The sequence below is a fragment of the Fundulus heteroclitus genome, unplaced genomic scaffold, assembly GCF_011125445.2.
Source record: "Fundulus heteroclitus isolate FHET01 unplaced genomic scaffold, MU-UCD_Fhet_4.1 scaffold_166, whole genome shotgun sequence".
NCBI lineage: Eukaryota > Metazoa > Chordata > Actinopteri > Cyprinodontiformes > Fundulidae > Fundulus > Fundulus heteroclitus.
In genome coordinates this window covers 316633-335027 of record NW_023396578.1, presented here as the reverse complement: position 1 = coordinate 335027, position 18395 = coordinate 316633, and the positions used below count along the sequence as shown (strand labels likewise).

The 18395-nt window shown below is 37.9% G+C and overlaps 1 long non-coding RNA gene across 1 annotated transcript; it reads left to right on the top strand.

Moving 5' to 3' along the window:
• The first annotated feature begins 10618 nt into the window (after window positions 1-10618).
• Window positions 10619-18395, top strand: LOC118558851. The gene is made up of 2 exons (XR_004928517.1): window positions 10619-10717; window positions 17778-18395. It is a non-coding gene; the product is annotated as an uncharacterized LOC118558851 (long non-coding RNA).

Here is an 18395-nt window from a genome sequence, read left to right as displayed (position 1 = left end):
ACAAGCTATAAGTAATCTCACGATTCGCTACATGATGTACAAACACAGCCCACCTCACAGTGATTACGTATGAGTTAAAGATGTTCGAAATTGGCACAGGAGTCCTAAGCTCTTTTCCTATCGATGATAGAGTTGTTAGTATTAACCACATGAAAGGTCAAGGAACAGGAGCTGAGAGCTAGGAGCACAAAAGTGCTTCACATTGATCTTAATGCAAACACGGAACCTAAGCTCAAAGCTTCAACAGGAGTCACCACTGGTAGGACAAAACATATATATTAAAACGTACAGGATTTACATTAGTTCTATGTCTCAGTTATTTGGGTTCCAGACATTAATTTTGTGATGGAAAATTTTCTTGTCTGCTTCTAAGTTTAAACCTTGTGCAAAACATGTTGTCACCTTTAAGAGAATGGCATGTCTAGTCTACAGATTGTGTTTGCAGAGATAGACGTAAGGTTAATCAGAGTTCATTTTCCCTGCGTGTCCTTACATGGTCATAAAGCCTTCTTAGAACTTTATTACCTCTGTGTGTGTTTCAAAGTGTGAGGGTATGATGGTCATTTAGAGTGGGAGAGGAGAGCTGGGTCCTCCCAAGGCTCTAGAAGTGGTTAAAGGTCATGGGCCAAGATGGAGCTGTTATATGTCATATGAGGCTCTTTGTTTGCTCATCATAGAGGTGCCTCCTGTTTGTGTACATCTGTTCTCTATAAAAACACAGGGTTTGTCTTACTAGGTGTGCATTTGGAGAAGAATGCATCTTAAACTGCCTTCAATAAAGACCGCTCTCTGTATTAAACGAGTATCTTCCTTCTTGATAATCATTTTCCATGACAATATGTACTGTTCAATTTAGTTAATCTACTACCTCCAAGCTCTGTGTTTTTTATGCTTTTGTTCTGTATTTGTAGGATGACTCCTCCTGTTGTTTCATCTCCTGTTACTGATTGACAGGCTCCATCTGGTGGTGGACTCTCAGAAGGGCCTTCAATTTTACTTTTACAAATATGATTAGCTGGAGGCCGCTTGGACTGCACTACACCCCCAGAAACTGCAGTCAATGACAGCTGAGAGGGAGATTTAAACGCTGGCTCTACCATTCAATCAAAGCTGCTGATTGTGTGCAGTATGCCATTCTCTTGTCTGCTTGGCTTTGCGTCACCTCCGTGAATTTGTGACATTTGACCTTGTGACTTTTGCAGCCAAAAGAAACTTTCATTCTTGTGGTTTAAGCCAGTGATTTTTTTGTTTTTGCTCATTGCAAGATGTTTTCATGTAAAGCAGAATTTTTCTACACCATTTCTCCACACAGCTGCAGCCCACTGGCAATCTTAAACTTGAATGACAGTAGTGCTGTGCAAGTAGGGGTTGAGGGGTTTCTGCAAATGGTAGCAGTACCAATTGGAAGAGCCAGAGCAGCTTTATTTTTTCACAGATTATCTGTCTCATATTTCATTGCCATGATATAGACAGTTTTAACAAATATGTAAAATAAATATTTTCACAAAATTTGCTTACTGGAGCTTTAAAGGTAGAGTCACAGATATTTCTGGAAATATAAGTAAGAAACTGCCACATCCTTTTTTGAATAACGGTGCATGTGCAAGACCATCTTACCTGCTCTTCCACTCCTCGGGGGGGGGGGGGGGGGGGGGGGGCTTTCTCTTCTTTTCATAAACTTTTCAGAGTGTTGGCTTCTTATGACTGTTAGCCAATTTCAAATTATATGATGAGAACAGTGGCGCTAGAATAAATGGCTAACACAGAGGCTAACTGGATGCATAAACACTAGAAGTGCACAGCCAGTCCCATTTGCACTGCCTTTCCCTTTTCTTAATACATAATGAATGGACTACTCTCAGCATGGAAGGACTGTTTCACCCAGTATAACAAAAAGGGTTAGTGAACAGGATTACCAACAATAGCTTTAATGGAGACACAAATGACTTCCAAACAACCTTAAATGGAGACATAAATCAGCTTAAAAACATTAAATGGAGTCACAAATGAGGTCCAAAAAACACTAATTGAAGATCTCAGCGATATCACTCTGAAGTCCCAAGTATGGCTTCTGCCTATTTCTCCTAGTGAATTTTAGGAGAAACATGTATGAAACATTTGAGGTTAAACTGATACAAAAGTCAGCTTGGTGTTAGATCACAACTTTGTCTCGTGTTTGTCTTCTGAGACTAAAAACAGCAACATTTGAGCAACAAAAACATTCCTCTGGGATTGCTTTCCACTATACCAGGGGTGTCAAACTCATTTTGGTTGAGGGGCCGCATACAGCTTAATCTGATCTCAAGAGGGCCATACGAGTAAATTCATTTCAATATTAAATAGAACTAATAAATGTGGACTTGTTGATTTTTATATTAAGTTAATTTCACTTTTACACAATATATTATGAATAACCTCAGCGTTTTTAAGAAAAGTATGTGCAATTTCAACAATACTTTTACTCAGTTAAACATTTACTTGTGCATTATGCATAAGAACTGATCACAGTGATTATACAATGTTGAAAAACATTTATTCACATTTTTTGGAACTTAAAAACACTGTCCTGCATGACAAACTACATCAAACAGATAAAAATTAAGAAATGATTTGAATTGTTCCACACCTGAAGCTTAATCTGCTAATTAAAACACAGCGCCCCTCGTGGACAATATAGGAACTGCATATTTCCAATTAAACAAAGTACATGTTTTATCAGTATTTGTTTTATCATTCTCTTCCTTTTATCTTGTCCACTTGTGAAAGTGAAATCTGATGAGCTCTTTGTGGTATCTTATTGCCACATTGCCAGACAGGACACTGGAAAAAATATATATATATATATATATTTTTTTTTATAATGTTAATGCATTTAGCCACAGGGCCGGACTAAATTGTTCGGTGGGCTGGATCCGGCCGTATGTTTGACACCCCTGAACTATACAGTCCATCTGCTTAATTTATCGCAGCTGCTCCTCAATTCTGCCTTGATCATTTCCAATTGTGAATCTGCTCTCCTTACCCTGCTTATAAGCTCCAGGCTTTTATTTCCCTTGTGCTGGTTTCTCTGTATAACTTTCTGTTCAGTCTTCCCATTGTTCCCCACCAGTTTTCCTGCTCCCTTTATTCTTTTGGATTTTTTGCCTTCTCCCCTGCTAACTTCATTCTGTATTTTTCCATCAAAATATCATCCTACTCGTATCATGTGGCTTCTTAGTTCTTGTCTACATCTTGGTTCAACAAATGCTTCACAAATATTGACATTAGTTTATTAGTGAATATCACATAAAGCAATGTTATACCTGCTACAGTGGAAATTACTTACAACCATGTTGTCCTAGGTCTTCCTTCAAAAAGACTGTTTCCAAAATAGGCTAAATGGTTCCAGGTAAATGACTAGCTCTAGAAATAATTAATTGTTACCTTTTGACTTTCTTCATAGCAAAGCTGTCTGGTTGCTTTTATCTGCTGAATCAGTTTCTCTTTGTGTTTCTCTAATTTCACCAGGGTATCCTCTAAGTCCTTACAGTCTGATTGCTGCTCTTGAAGTTCCAAATTCTCCACTGCCAATGCATTTTCCAGTTCCTATGACAAAACATAAAGATACACAGACATTAACAAGTTAGTCCGACTTAAAGAATTTTCAGTATCAGGAAAACAGCAAAATATAATAAGACTAGACTCTAATCATGTATAGCCTAAAGATACCACTCTCCAGAGAACTTTATTTTTAGACTTTGGGGTTTACACCATACTCAACTCACAATGAAACAGGAACCATATTTCTAGGATTTGTCCTGCATTTATGTTAACTGAGCTGTTGTTCAAGTTTGAGGCGCTAGATCAAGAATAGGCCTCGTGGTATGAATTGATCGGAAGCCGTTCACTGGATTTAGGGAAGGCAAGGCAAGTTTATTTAAAAAGCACTTTTCAGTAATAAGTTGATTCAAAGTGCTACTGTGCTGTACATCAACAAAGTAAAAAAACAGCAGAGGAAATCAAGCATTAGAGAGACAGGGGACATTGCAGAAGAAAGCACATTGCATTGGAATAGTAGCAGATGGGCAGATACGATATAAGACAAGTTGGGCTACTTCGACATCGACATTTAAAGGCAGCTCTAAACAAATAGGTTTTTAACCTTTGTTTAAAGGAACTCAGGGTTTCAGCACTTATGCAGTCCTCTGGGAATTGGTTCCACATAAGTGGAGCATAAAAACTACATGCTGCTTCTCCGTGATTAATTGTAGTTCTAGGTATGCAGAGTAGGGTAGAGTAGAGCAAGAAGACCTTAATGGTCTGGAGGGTTGATATACTGATAACAAGTCTGTGATGTATTTAGGTGCTAAGACATTCATTGATTCATATACTAAAATAAGTATTTAAAGTCTATTCTCTGAGATATAGGGAGCCAGTGTAAGGACTTTAGGACAGGGTGATGTGCTCTACCTTCTTAGTCTTAATGAGGATGCAAGCAAAATATAGTAGGAGCATTCTGGATCAACTGCGGATGTCTGATAAACTCTTTTGGGAGACCTGTGAATACACCATTGCAGTAATCTATTTGATTAAAAATAAACTTGTGGATTCGTTTTTCCACCATACCCAACAGCATTTAATGTGTTAAAGTATTATCACATAAGTTTTGGTGTCTTAAGGATTATTAGAATTCTCTCAAAACCAAAAACGTGTGACTGAGAATGGATGGAAAACCTTTTAGAGACAGGGACGACAAATATAATAGCATGCTATCTACAAAAAAAAAGGTCAAACATCACCATGAACAATTTGATGAGTGGAGTAAAAAGATGAAAGAGGAAGAGGTGTTTGGTGAGCATAAGGGGCCTACAAAATAGATTAATTCAGGCTAAAGAAAAAAAATAGTTAGAAAGGAGGATAGTATGACTTGTGATCTGAGAAATTCTACAAGATTTAATTTCAATAACTGTTCTTTGAGTGAACTTACAGAAAGAGGGTCTTGCCAAAAAGTCGGAAATTTAAGGGGAAGGAAGCTCACAACTTCTATAAAAAAAACAGAAGATCCTAACATCTACCTGTGCTGCCTTCCCTCAGAGTGAAGTTCTGTACCAGTTAGATCAAAGCATTCTGCAACTGGTTTCTCTCTGTAGCAAAATTCTTTCATGGGTAAAGATACTGGGACAACACATTTAGACAATAACATGACAACTCTAATAAACTTGAAAAGGAAATTAGTCTTCATATTTGTAAATATGCAATTCTGTTGGGAAAAGAACAGAACTAGTTCACTAAAAGTTTTACCTTAGATCAATTGAAATATGTGTCACAATCCCCATGTCTTTTTTTAGGTTCCTGGGAATCATGCAGCTCTGTTTTTGTTTTCCACCTTTGAGTATTTGTCAGTCTATAGATTTGGTTTCTTTCTTCTTGCTTATTGTCATTAAAAATATTTTCATTATGCATTCAGTTAGTTACTGTTGTTTCAGTTTGATATTTATTTTCCTGCCTCAGTCTTTATTTCTGTTTAAGTGACTTTATTTGGTCATAGTCTATCCATTCACCATGGTTTCATATTTTTATTTTCTCCCACTGTCCCTGTCAGGTGAGTGCTCTCTCTCTCTTCTTCAGCTTAATTACCATTACACCTTTGACCAGTACTAATTGCTTTGCCTGCCTTCCCCTCTGTCTCCTCCTCTATTTATTCAGCCAAATCATGCCCTCTCATTATCAGGTCCTCCGTTATGCCAACCCCTGCACTGGTCAATTCTTTGTCATGTTTTTGATACCTGTTTTAACTGCCTGTAAGTTTTTGCTGTTTTACTCATAATACCTTTCAAAATAATTTTCAGCTCATATGTTTTTAATAGTTTTGTTTATCTGAAATAATGTTACATTTACTTTCACATAATGTAACTCTTAAGATCTTACCTGCATTTTGTTCCACCAAAAACAATTGAACAACACCTGACAATAGGAACAGTTGTATAAATTTAGAAGCAGACTTAGAGATTGTGTGGGTTCACTCAGTGAATATGACCAGAAATAAATAATACGACCAAAGATAACTTACTAATTCATTGTTGTTAAATAAATATTAATGCACTCTGCACAAGCCAGTATTTCTTTGATTATTTTACTCTTATTTCTGCTTTTATTTGTTTGTATTTGCTTTTAATTTAACATCTCCAATGCCATAAAATAACTACAATCAAAAAATTGTTATACAAACAAATTGGGAAAATTGAGATGTTTGTAACAAAATTATCAATAAACATATTTTGTTTTTTAATTTTCATTCTTTCCAAGTACCCAGAATCAGCTCACTGTTAAAATAACTAAAAAAAAAAAAAAAAACATCCTATGTACCGTAAATGACACAGATGGGATCAGGTTTTGATTGCATGCTTCTTGTATGCTGACAAAATTATGAACTATCTTGTTTCTGAGCTGTCCTTTTCCAAGTGCTGTCTTAAAACTCTACATCCTAAAAAGCCACCTTCTTCCAATGGAAGACTCTGGTATGTGCTCCATTACAATTTCTTTGTAATTTATTCCATTTTACTTTTATTTTGGACTCTTTGAAGCTACAATATTGATGGAAAGATTGACATTGTTTAAATTGGACAGTGTTACATAAGGGCTTTGTTTCCCAAGATCATGACCAATGTCTTGTCTATAAATAATTGTTTTATAAATTTTGGTCCAAAATATACAAACATTCACTTCTTGTTACGATGTCAATGTCAAAATGAAAGGATTCTGCAACAATAGAAATAGTGACATGAAGTCATGTGAAATGGAGCTCAGGCGTTGCCAGATCTTAGTAGTTCCATTCACTGAGAAATGATTTTAACACTGCATTACATTTCCTAGACTCAAAAAAGAAGCAAAACAAGTATGAACGTCGGTCAAGCTTTTGGGCATTGATACCAACTTAATGAAGCAAAATAGCTAAGAAGCCACACAATGGTAGTCGGCAGCTAAGATTTTGGTGCATCAGCTCCATAAATCCAAAACAACTAATTTAATTCCTGAAATTAGAACCCAATCTGGACAGGTCAGTACAAATCCACAAGAAATAAATGAGAGTATTTTACTCTGACCTCTATGAATCAGAATCTTCAAAAATTCCTGAGCTGTTTGAAACTTTTTTCGAAAGGATGCCTATTCCGACGTTAGATCCTACATTTAGTGAAGAACAAATGGAAGAACAAATTACTGCAATGCAGAATGGAAAGTCTCCAGGACCGGATGGCTATACAGTTTCATTTTTCAAGCTCTTTAAAGATAGTTTATCTCCGTTGTTATATGTTCATTGAATCATTTAATTCGGAATGTCTTCCCCCAACGCTCCTTCAAGCAACTATATCTTCATTATTGAAGCCAAATAAGGATCCACTTGAGTTCATAATATTGCTCTATTTCCCCCATTAAATTTGGACTTAAAGATACTGTTGAAAACCCTGGCTCTCAGGCTAGAATGATGTTTACCTCATATTATTTCTTCTGCTCAAACTGGATTCGTAAAGGGTAGCCATGGCTTTTTCAACTTGCGTAGGTTTTTCAACTTATTGCACATTGAGTAATCTACAACTCCTAAAACTACCTTATCACTTGATGCTAAAATGGCTTTTGACCGGGTGGAGTGGGATTATCTGTTTTACACTTTAAATAAATATGGATTTGGCCCTGAATTTATGTCTTGTCCACCACAGGATGAGACAGGGGTGTCCTCTGTCCCCTCTTCTATTTGTGTTGGCAATTGAACTGTTAGCAACCAAGCTAAGAGCAGAAGATAATGTTAAGGGTATTTACAGAGCTGATCAGGAGCACAAAATATCTTTATATGCTAATGACCTCCTGTTGTTTGCCTCGGATCCTTTGTGCTCTCTTCCTCATGCTCTTACCATTTTTTAACATATTGGTAGTATTTCGGGTTACAAGTTAAATTTACACGAGAGCAAATTACTTAGTGTGAACTCTATGTCCAGGACGATTTCATTTACAGACTTTCCTTTCAAAGTTAAATTAGATTATGTGAGTTACCTGGGTGTCAAGGTTATTCACAAATATAAACATCTCTTCAAAAATAATTTTGTACCTCTTTCTACCTCAAAAAACTAAGTCAGACCTTCAAAGATGGAATAATTTCCCATGATTGTTAATAGGCCATGTCAATTCTATAAAAACAAACATATTACCCAAGTTCCTTTATTTATTTCTCTGCATTCCATGTTATATCCCAAATAAATACTTTGATACATTAGGTAAATATGTTTCTACATTTATTTGGAATGGTAAATCTCCCAGAATATGTAAAGCTTTTATGTAAAGACCTAGACGAGTGGGCGGATTGGCTCTGCCAAATTTCCAGTGTTATTATTGGGCAGCAAATATCCGAAACATTCTATATTGGATAAATAACTTTTCTACAGAAACCCCAGCTTGGCTTCAGATTGAGTCGTCTGATTGTGTTGTCTGATTCTCCCTTTAGAAGTATGTATCTATAAATGAAACCCTCTACTATATAACTCTGAGAATCTGGGTGCAGTGTAGTAAAAGATTTGGGCTACATTCTATGTCAATCAAAACTCCTATTTGTTCAGATCACATCTTCCCACCTTCTATGTCTGATTCTGCTTTTAAGATCTGGAAAAGAAATGGATTACGTAATGTTAAACACTTTGTCATTGATGGGACATTCACATCATTTACGCAGTTTATGGAAAAGTTTAATATCCCATGCACACATGTTTTTCACTATTTGCAGCTGTGGCGTTTTGTGAAGAATATATATGCCTTATCTCCTGAACCACCCGAGGAAACAACTCTGGATAAAATCGTAGGTACAAACATTCAAATATTCTTATTCGTTAAAGAGATCTATTCTATATTATTAGGTCTACAATCTCCTTCCCTTTCCATTATTAAGTCACATTGGAAGAAAGATCTTGCAGTAACATTAACAGATGAACTCTAGCAATCTGTTCTTCGCAGGGTGCACTCTTCTTCTATATGCGTCAGACAAGGGCTCCTTGAATTCAAGGTCCTGCACCGGTTACATATTACAAAAGAAAAGCCATGGACTGAACTCCGCTGTTACCGATGCAAGTCAGAAATGTGTTCCCTTATTCACACTTTCTCGGCATGCTTGAAACTTAATCCTATTGTCCAATTGGACTTCTATATTCAACACACTTTCCCAAATATACAATGTTATATTTGGCTGCTCCACTCTAACTGCAATCTTTGGAGTTACACCTACAGATGTTTTACATTCCAAACATAATTGAAACACAGTAGCTTTTGCCACATTGATTGTGAGACGTGTTATACTTTTGAGGTGGGAACAGGATGCCCCTCCTACACATGAACAATGGCTTGCAGAGCTCATGAGGTTTTTGCATTTAGAAAAGATTAGATGTACATTGGGAGGTTCAACTGCTAAATTTGTCAAGACATGGCAGCCATTTTTACATTCAGGATGAGTACCTCATCACAACCAAATCACTGCTATATTGTTATAGTTAGCTGTGAAGTGAATAGATTTTTGTATTTTCCCTTATCATTATATTTTTTGTGCATGTTTGCTTGTTTGTTTGTTTTTGTATGTGTGTATGATTTTTTTTCTGATTTATGTAGGGGTTTTTAAACAATGTCCTGTTGAAAATTAATAAAGTTAAAAAAAATTGTCCAGAATGCGTAACTCACCGAAATACATGTTATTAGAAAATAACAAAAAGAACATTACAGAAAACTCCCAGCATTCTCTTCATCACACTGTCCTACAACTACAATGTCTTCAGTCAGAGACTACTTCAGATCCACTCTGAGACAAACCACTTCAGAAGATCCTTCCTGCCCACTGCTATTAGTTTCCACAACGCGTTGAAAAAATGTGTATAATGGGAGTTACAACCTTTAATTTCAACTTAATTTTAGTAAAGTACTTTTTGTACACTTTTACCTCCTAAGTTATTTTAGGTTTGTAATTATCAATTCAAATCCATTTCATATTTCCAAGCTTAAACATATTAAACATCCAGAACAGAGACCAATAAGAGCAGGACTGTCAGATTTAATCATTTATTCTAAAGTTAATTTTTATGTCCAATTATGTGAAATTGTTATCTGACATCATTTGGCAAAACAACAGTTTACAAACTGATATTAGATTTCATTCAAAATGAATTGAGCGCTGTTAAAAAAGGAAGATGGATGGATGGGTCTCTAAGAAAAAAAGCACCCAAATTCCCGAATAAGATAAAATGTTAAAAGGCCCTTTCTACATGATAGAGCTAAGAGTTTGAAGACTTAAACACATCTAATAAGGAGTATCAACATGTTATAGTTAAAATAATTTGTAAAATGAAATTTTCGTTAGATCCTACAACCCAAAGATAAATCTATGACATCACATAGGAGCACTGTTGGAAATGCAGTGATGGAACGGTCTCAAACTGAAAACACATTAAGCACACACTGATACACATCTGAACCATGTCATTTTGGCATTATTGATACGAATCATGCAAACATAAAAGCGTGCATATGCTCCAAAAGCCGACAGACGGGGAAAAATAAAGAAAAAAAAAACACAGACATGCGCACACACCAGAGGCAGGTGCTGCGGTCTTACTCTGATCTCGGCTGCCTTGGCCAGGACTCCGTCATCCATTTCTATGACGTCTGTGTCTCCAGGAGATGACCAACATATAAAGCAAGAATGCTTAAGCAGGTTCGAGAAAGAGCGTTCATTCTTCCAATATGCTTTTCCTCCATCATCCTCTGGTTCTTGTGTTTTTTCTAGTTTTTCTAGCTGCACTGCTGACTCCTCCATTGCTGCCCTCCCTGGTTGTTGCTTCACTGCAGAGGAGGCGGAGCTGCCTCTGTGCGCGCGCGCGCGTGTGTGTGTGTGTGTGTGTGTAAAAGAACATTTGAATCAGCGTATTCAGGCTAATTGCACTACTTGAAGAACAGAAACAGGAAAACGAGAGTCAGTTAGTCAGGGTTGGTGAAAATAGAACAGAACGCTTGTCCAAGCTATTGATTGCATTTGTTTGACTTTCATGCCTCACATGATTTTTCTTCCACCCCCTTTTCCCTCCAACCGTTAGGCTGTTCTGCACTGTCTCACACCTCAATCCAGTTCTCCCTCCCCCACCATTCATCGCTCTCACTGGCCTCTGCAGTATGCGTCAGTCTATACACTAGTGAGTCATTCATAAAAATCACACTGATCATTTAGAAAAATATAAATCACAATGGCCACCATAAACCAGCATCTTTTATCTTTCACTTATAGATTTTTAAGATAACTTTGTGGTTATTTTCTGTGAAAGATGGAACAGGATTCCTAATAGCTGATATTACTTGTCTTGTGTCCATGAGTGTCATAATACGTTGCTATAGGAGGGGAACAGCATGCTGCTGTACAGATTCATGACCTGATGGCAGTGGCGGTTCTACACTGAATTACTCCCTGGATTACCCCTCCGACACCCCCCCCCCCCCCCCCCAGAAGTTTTGTTTACTAAACTTTTCAGTTTACTAAGCAAGCAGCTTATCATATATATCAAAGCAAATATTGAATATAGGTATACTTTCAGATACAAGCTAGACCTAAAATGAATCAACCTTTTCACCCTATTAGCTTAAAGATGTCAACAAGCCTTGGTTTGGACTGAAATCCTTGAATGTTTTATATAATTCAATGCAAACACCTATTACCAACCCAGCCTTGTACCTGTACCTGGCACTGTCTTTTAGGTGGTTGCTGCTCCTCCATCACCTAATTCTTCTCCTTCTCTTTCTGCTGTCCCTCCTCATATGTCTCCTCCTCAGTCCTATGACTGGCATTATTCTGTTACTCTCCATAAACTCCATGCCATGACCTCAACCGAAACTGGCCTCCTCAGCTACAAATGATAACAGCAACAATAATGAACATTACGGAATGTAGTGTTAGAACACAAATACAATTAAAAAACACAAAATAAGGAAAGCACCAAGCAAACAAAAAAACTCAACTTATATCTACTTTTCTTGGGATTGTAAAAAATAGTAAATACAGGAACACTAGAAAACAGGATGTAGCCTACAATTATTAAAATATTATGCTTTGAACACAGACTCTGTAAGTGTGGATCGACAATGGGGATCAACATTCATTTTAATTAAAAAAGCATAGTAGGCTAATTATTTATACACATATAGCGTAACCTTTACTGTCCTGTGTGCCCTGAATATATCCTAAACACTCATAATATCACTCATAATTCAATAAAGGGCTGCGGCCCTACAGTTAAATAACAGTGGTGAAAACTTAACTGGTTAATTTTGCACACAGGCTGCATCCCGCAGACATTTTCTCTATCATTTCTTTCTCCTTTCTTTCCAGCATCTTTGCTACTGTAACTTGCTCCAGTTTCTTTCTTGTTTGTTTTCTTTGTTTAATTATGAGGGGCCGTTTGAATGCCGCAAAATATCAGATTGACTCAGAATGATGTCCTATTGTGGCACATGCCGCCTGCGGCTGCATTTTATTATTGGGTAGAAAGGGAAACAAAACAATAGTTCGACCACAGACCGGTTCGGCTTGAAACAGACTGGGTGGTTGGGAAGCCTCCCGAACCTGCCTGGCACCTTGGTGCGACTGCACCGTAGAGTGGATCCCCTGTTTAGCCTCCAGCCTGTCAACCTCTGTGTGCATGGTTGCAGCATCTTCTAACTGCAAGCAGGAGGTGCATGCAGCTGCGAGGGGCGCCAATTCCTCACACAATTCTATGCTAGATAATGGGAAACCGCTTTTGGAGCGCAGATTATTTTCAATTTTGTTTACATAAACAGATATGTTTGGTTCTCTGTTTGTGCGCTCTCATTCATTAGAGTAATTATATATATACATATATATGTGTATATGAAACAACTGAAAATATGTCTTATATTCTAGGTTCTTCAAAGTAGCCACCTTTTCCTTTGATTACTGCTTCGCACACTCTTGGCATTCTCTTGATGAGCTTCAAGAGGAAGTCACCTGAAATGGTTTTCACTTCACAGGTGTCCCCTGTCAGGTTTAATAAGTGGGATTTCTTGCCTTATAAACGGGGTTGGGACCATCAGTTGTGTTGTGCTTAAATCAGGTGGATACACAGCTGATAGTCCTACTGAATAGACTGTTAGAATTTGTATTATGGCAAGAAAAAAGCAGCTAAGTAAAGAAAAAGAAGTTAAATTCAATTCAATTTTATTTATATAGCGCCAAATCCTGAAACATGTCATCTCAAGGCACTTTACAAAATCAAGTTCAATCATATTATAAAGATTGGGTCAGATTAGACAGATTGGTCAAAAATGTCCTATATAAGGAAACCAGTTGATTGCATCAAAGTCCCGACAAGCAGCATTCACTCCTGGGGAACCGTAGAGCCACAGGGAGAGTCGTCTGCATTGTACATGGCTTTGCTGCAATCCCTCATACTGAGCAAGCATGAAGCGACAGTGGGAAGAAAAACTCCCCATTAACGGGATGGAAAACCTCCGGCAGAACCGGGCTCAGTATGAACGGTCATCTGCCTCGACCGACTGGGGTTACAGAAGACAGAGCAGAGACACAACAAGAGAGACAAAAAAGCACAGAAGCACACATTGATCTAGTAATCTGTTCTACATTAGATGGTAGTAGCGGGTGAGCCATCTTCTCTGGATGATGTCACAGTTAACAGAACGCCAGACCAGGTGTACCTACTATGAAGAAAAAGAGAGAGAGCAAAAAGTTAAAAGCTGAAATGACGACAGTCATTTCAATGTAATACAATGCAAAACTGGAGAACAGTAGACTGAAGAACAGTAGAAATCAGTAGCGTGAGCAAATTAGACCCTGATGTCCTCCAGCAGCCTAGGCCTATCACAGCACAACTATAGAGATAGCTCAGGGTATGAGCCACTCTAACTATAAGCTTTGTCAAAAAGGAAAGTTTTAACATTAGTCTTAAAAATAGATAGGGTGTCTGCCTCACGGACCAAAACTGGGAGTTGGTTCCACAGGAGAGGAGCCTGATAGCTAAAGGATCTGCCTCCCATTCTACTTTTAGAGACTCTAGGAACCACCAGCAGACCTGCAGTCTGAGAGCGAAGTGCTCTGTTAGGAACATACAGGGTAATCAGAGCTCTGATATATGATGGAGCTTGATTATTAAGGGCTTTATACGTTAGAAGGAGAATTTTAAATTCTATTCTTGATTTAACAGAAAGCCAATGAAGGGAAGCTAAAATTGGAGAAATATGATCCCTCTTGTTGATTCTCATCAGAACTCTTGCTGCAGCATTTTGAATCAGCTGAAGACTTCGAACTGCATTTTGTGGACTTCCTGATAGTAAAGAATTACAATAGTCCAGCCTTGAAGTAACAAATGCATGGACTAGTTTTTCAGCATCACTCCTGGACAGAATGTTTCTAATTTTGGCGATATTCCTGAGGTGAAAAAAGGAAACTCTGGAAATCTGTTTAATGTGGGACTTAAATGACATGTCTTGGTCGAAAACAACACCAAGATTTTTAACTTTATTACCTGAGGCCAAGTTAATGCCATCCAGATTAAGTGATTGATTAAGAACTTTATTTTTTGAAGACTCTGGCCCAAAGATTACAACTTCTGTCTTGTCAGAATTTAAATGCAGGAAATTTAAAGTCATCCAGCTTTTGATGTCATCAAGACATGACTGCAGTCGAAGTAACTGATTGGATTCATCAGGATTTATGGATAAATATAGCTGAGTGTCATCAGCATAACAGTGGAAATTAATCCCATGCTGTCTGATAATTTTGCCAATCGGAAGCATATATATAGTAAATAGAATTGGTCCAAGGACTGAACCCTGTGGTACTCCACAGGTGACCCTAGAGTTTGAGGAAGATTTATTATTAACATGAACAAACTGGAATCTGTCCGACAGATAAGATTTAAACCAGCCTAATGCTTTTCCCTTAATCCCTACAGTATGCTCAAGTCTTTGTAGGAGAATATTGTGATCAACTGTATCAAATGCAGCACTGAGATCTAACAGGACAAGTATAGACACAAGTCCATTATCTGAGGCCATGAGAATATCATTGGTGACCTTCACCAGAGCTGTTTCAGTGCTATGATGAGCTCTGAAGCCTGACTGAAACTCCTCAAGTAGGTCATTACTTTGTAAATGTTCACATAGTTGATTAGCAACTACTTTCTCAAGAATTTTAGATAAGAAAAGAAGATTAGATATAGGTCTGTAATTTACTAACTCATCTTGATCAAGAGATGGTTTCTTAAGTAAAGGTTTAATAACAGCTACTTTAAAGGCCTGTGGTACATATCCATTTACCAAGGATAGATTAATCATGTCTAAAATAGAACCACTGATCAGAGGGAATACCTCCTTAAACAACTTGGTTGGGATTGGGTCTAACATACAGGTAGAAGGTTTAGATGAAGCTAAAATTTTAGATAGCTCAGTGGCCATTATTACTTTAAGAAATGATGGTCCTTCATCAAGCGCTACAAAGAAACTGGCTCACGCGAGGACCGCCCCAGGATAGGAAGACCAAGAGTCACCTCGGAGGTTATTCACCTTAATGCGGCCCCAGTAACGCTGTGCCTCTTCTAGTTCCGTCACGTCACATAATCATCACAGTAACTTACTGTATTTTCCTCTTTTTTTAACTCTTTTGTGATGGCCAACACCTGTGACCACTTTTTCACTTTAAGTTTTCACATACATATACTGCAGCATAAATACATTGGTTTGTTTGTTATTATGACAATATTGAAAGAGATTAGTTCCAATTGTAGCGCGCACATTTGGTTAACTTTTGAACATTTAATTTTGTCAAATACTATTTTTTGTGCTTCCTTTTCTGGTGTTGTGGGGAGTACCTTCAACTGGGCTGAAGCAGAGGACTCTGGCTGGCACACTCCAAACACAGATTGACTGACTGATTGGGTGGTACCATCTGGAGTTCCACTAGGGGGGGGGCCATGGAGTCCTCATTCTAACTTTTTTGCATAATCTTTCTTTTGCTTTTGTGATTTGTTTGTTTTGTTAATTTTGTTTAATTATTAGTCATTTAAATTTAATCCTTAATCTAAGTGTTTAGTTATTTTTGTTGTATTGTAGATGTTCGCATTCCCTCTTCCTCAGTGTGTCAGTCTGGTCTGATCAGCCAGTATTTAAGCCCCCTTTTATGTTTGTTGAGTGTCAGGTCAGTTTGTTTGTTTGAACAGTTAGTTTTTTGTTTAACCTTGATATTTTTTGCCTTCAGTTAGTTTCTTCATTTGACCTCTTTTAAGGGCCCTATAATTATTTGGACTTTTGTTATTTTGGGGAAATAAAACCCATTTTCCTGAAAATGACCACTGTGTCCTCTTGCTCAGTCCCTCACCTCTTTATACGTTTTCATACTACTTTACTTTACTTTGTTTATATATTCGGTCTATTAATCGGATAAGCAGCTTTTAAGCTTCTTTATGAGAATACTAGGGAACCATCTAAACCCTATATCCGATTTAGCTAGGAGCTTTTTGAACATTTTAAGAAAGGTCAAGGACTTTAAACCAAAGCTAATATGTGTGCCTGTTTGTTAGAAAGGCAGCTTTAATATTGTATGCAGAAGAAGATGAGTCTTCCTCTGTATATAACAAAGCTTTTGAAAGCTACATTCTCAAGGCCACAATTTTTTGTGGGGGCTGGTGCCGGGCCCCCTGGACTGATCACCGATGTAAGCCATACGCAATTTTTACCGACACGTTTGTAAACAATTGTCCTGAAACAATCCTCTGCCCTTAAAAGTTACAGAAATTCTGCTCACATAGGATCTGACATCACAGCCCCCAGAGATTTAAAAAAGGAAATCTCACTTTATCTTCTTTACAGCTGCAGCTGTGATGTCATCTCCCTCTGTGGACCTTCTCAAAAACACCCATTCAGATTGGGTGGAATCACCATTTGTTAAAGAATTGACCTAGCTGCGGTCACCCCAGGTTCCTGAATAATGTGGTGTTTGTATAATAAACTTATGTAGTAATAAAAAGACTCTTGAAACCAAAACTATATTTTAACATATTTAATCTAAAAGGCAGATGTTTACATCTTCAGTACTGGACTCTCATACAATACAACGTGACGGGTAGATTTCCGGATGCCAGAGAGCCCCATTCATTACTCATACAGACATTAAGTAGAACCAACTTTGTACACCCATTCAAGGGTGGGCACAGTATGATGTCAGTGTTACGTTCATCACATTGGTGGAGAAGATCATACTATAATGTAGACATGTCCAAGCTGACACATCTTCCCCTAATCAGTCATACTGTCTAATCTAAGCATGTCAGGCTCTATGTCTCCAGAGTCTGTTGTCAATCTGTAATTTATATGGTAATTGCCTTTCGCAGCCCAGTCTCTGTAATTTTATAATCCGTAACAATAGGCTTGATCCATATAAGCATTGTGAGTGGTCCATAATCTAGCTGTTTTAAGCGAACAGGTCAAAGCATATGTGACATTTCAAATAGACAATTTGAAATGTCAATTTATTTTGTGGCTTGACATTGGGTTAAAGATGATCTTGATGTCACACAAGCTCATGTTTTTGTTGTAATTAGCAACCGCAGCGGGTCTGGGTAAAAGACTTTGGACCTCTTTTTTAGATGGTCACCGCTAGTTGGTAGATCAACCAACATTCTCCTCTAGAGAAAGCTCTCTTTTTTCAGACTCTGCTGTTTTTCTTCCACAAAGTAACCTTTGTTCTGTCTTCCTAGGATTCAGCTCCGCTCCAGCCACCAGCCACCTGCCACCGAGCCACACCACCCGCCTACCACTTCTCCAGCTGCTACCCTCGTGAGCCTTCCTTCCTCCTTGACCAGCCCCAGCTTCCAGAGACACCACCTCTCCCTGCTTCCCTAAAGGACTAAATAAACTGTTGATTGCACCTTTTTCCCACGCCTGGTTCTCTGCACTTGGGGTCCAGCTCCTTGCTCATAACACATCTTCTGCATCTGTCCTAGGGTTTCACCTAATGGACACCGAAGACTTAGACCTAGACTTAGACTTAGACAACTTTATTGTCATTTTGTATGTACAGAGTGCATACAGAACGAAATTCCGTTGCATACAGCTTACGACAGTGTATTGGGATTTCAAACACAATGTCAAGTGCAGCAGTGATCAGATGTAACAATGCAGGTGAAAAAAGTGTGCAAGAACAGTGTGCAGAGAATTGTTCAACCATTGTTTATGTGCAAAAATAATTTGTATGCAAAAGTGTTGCGCAGTGCACACAATATGTGCGAGAAAATGCAGTAAATGTTGAGTTGTGTACTATTTAAATAAATAAACGTTTGGCAACATTGGTAGTGCCAAATAAAGATGCAAATGTG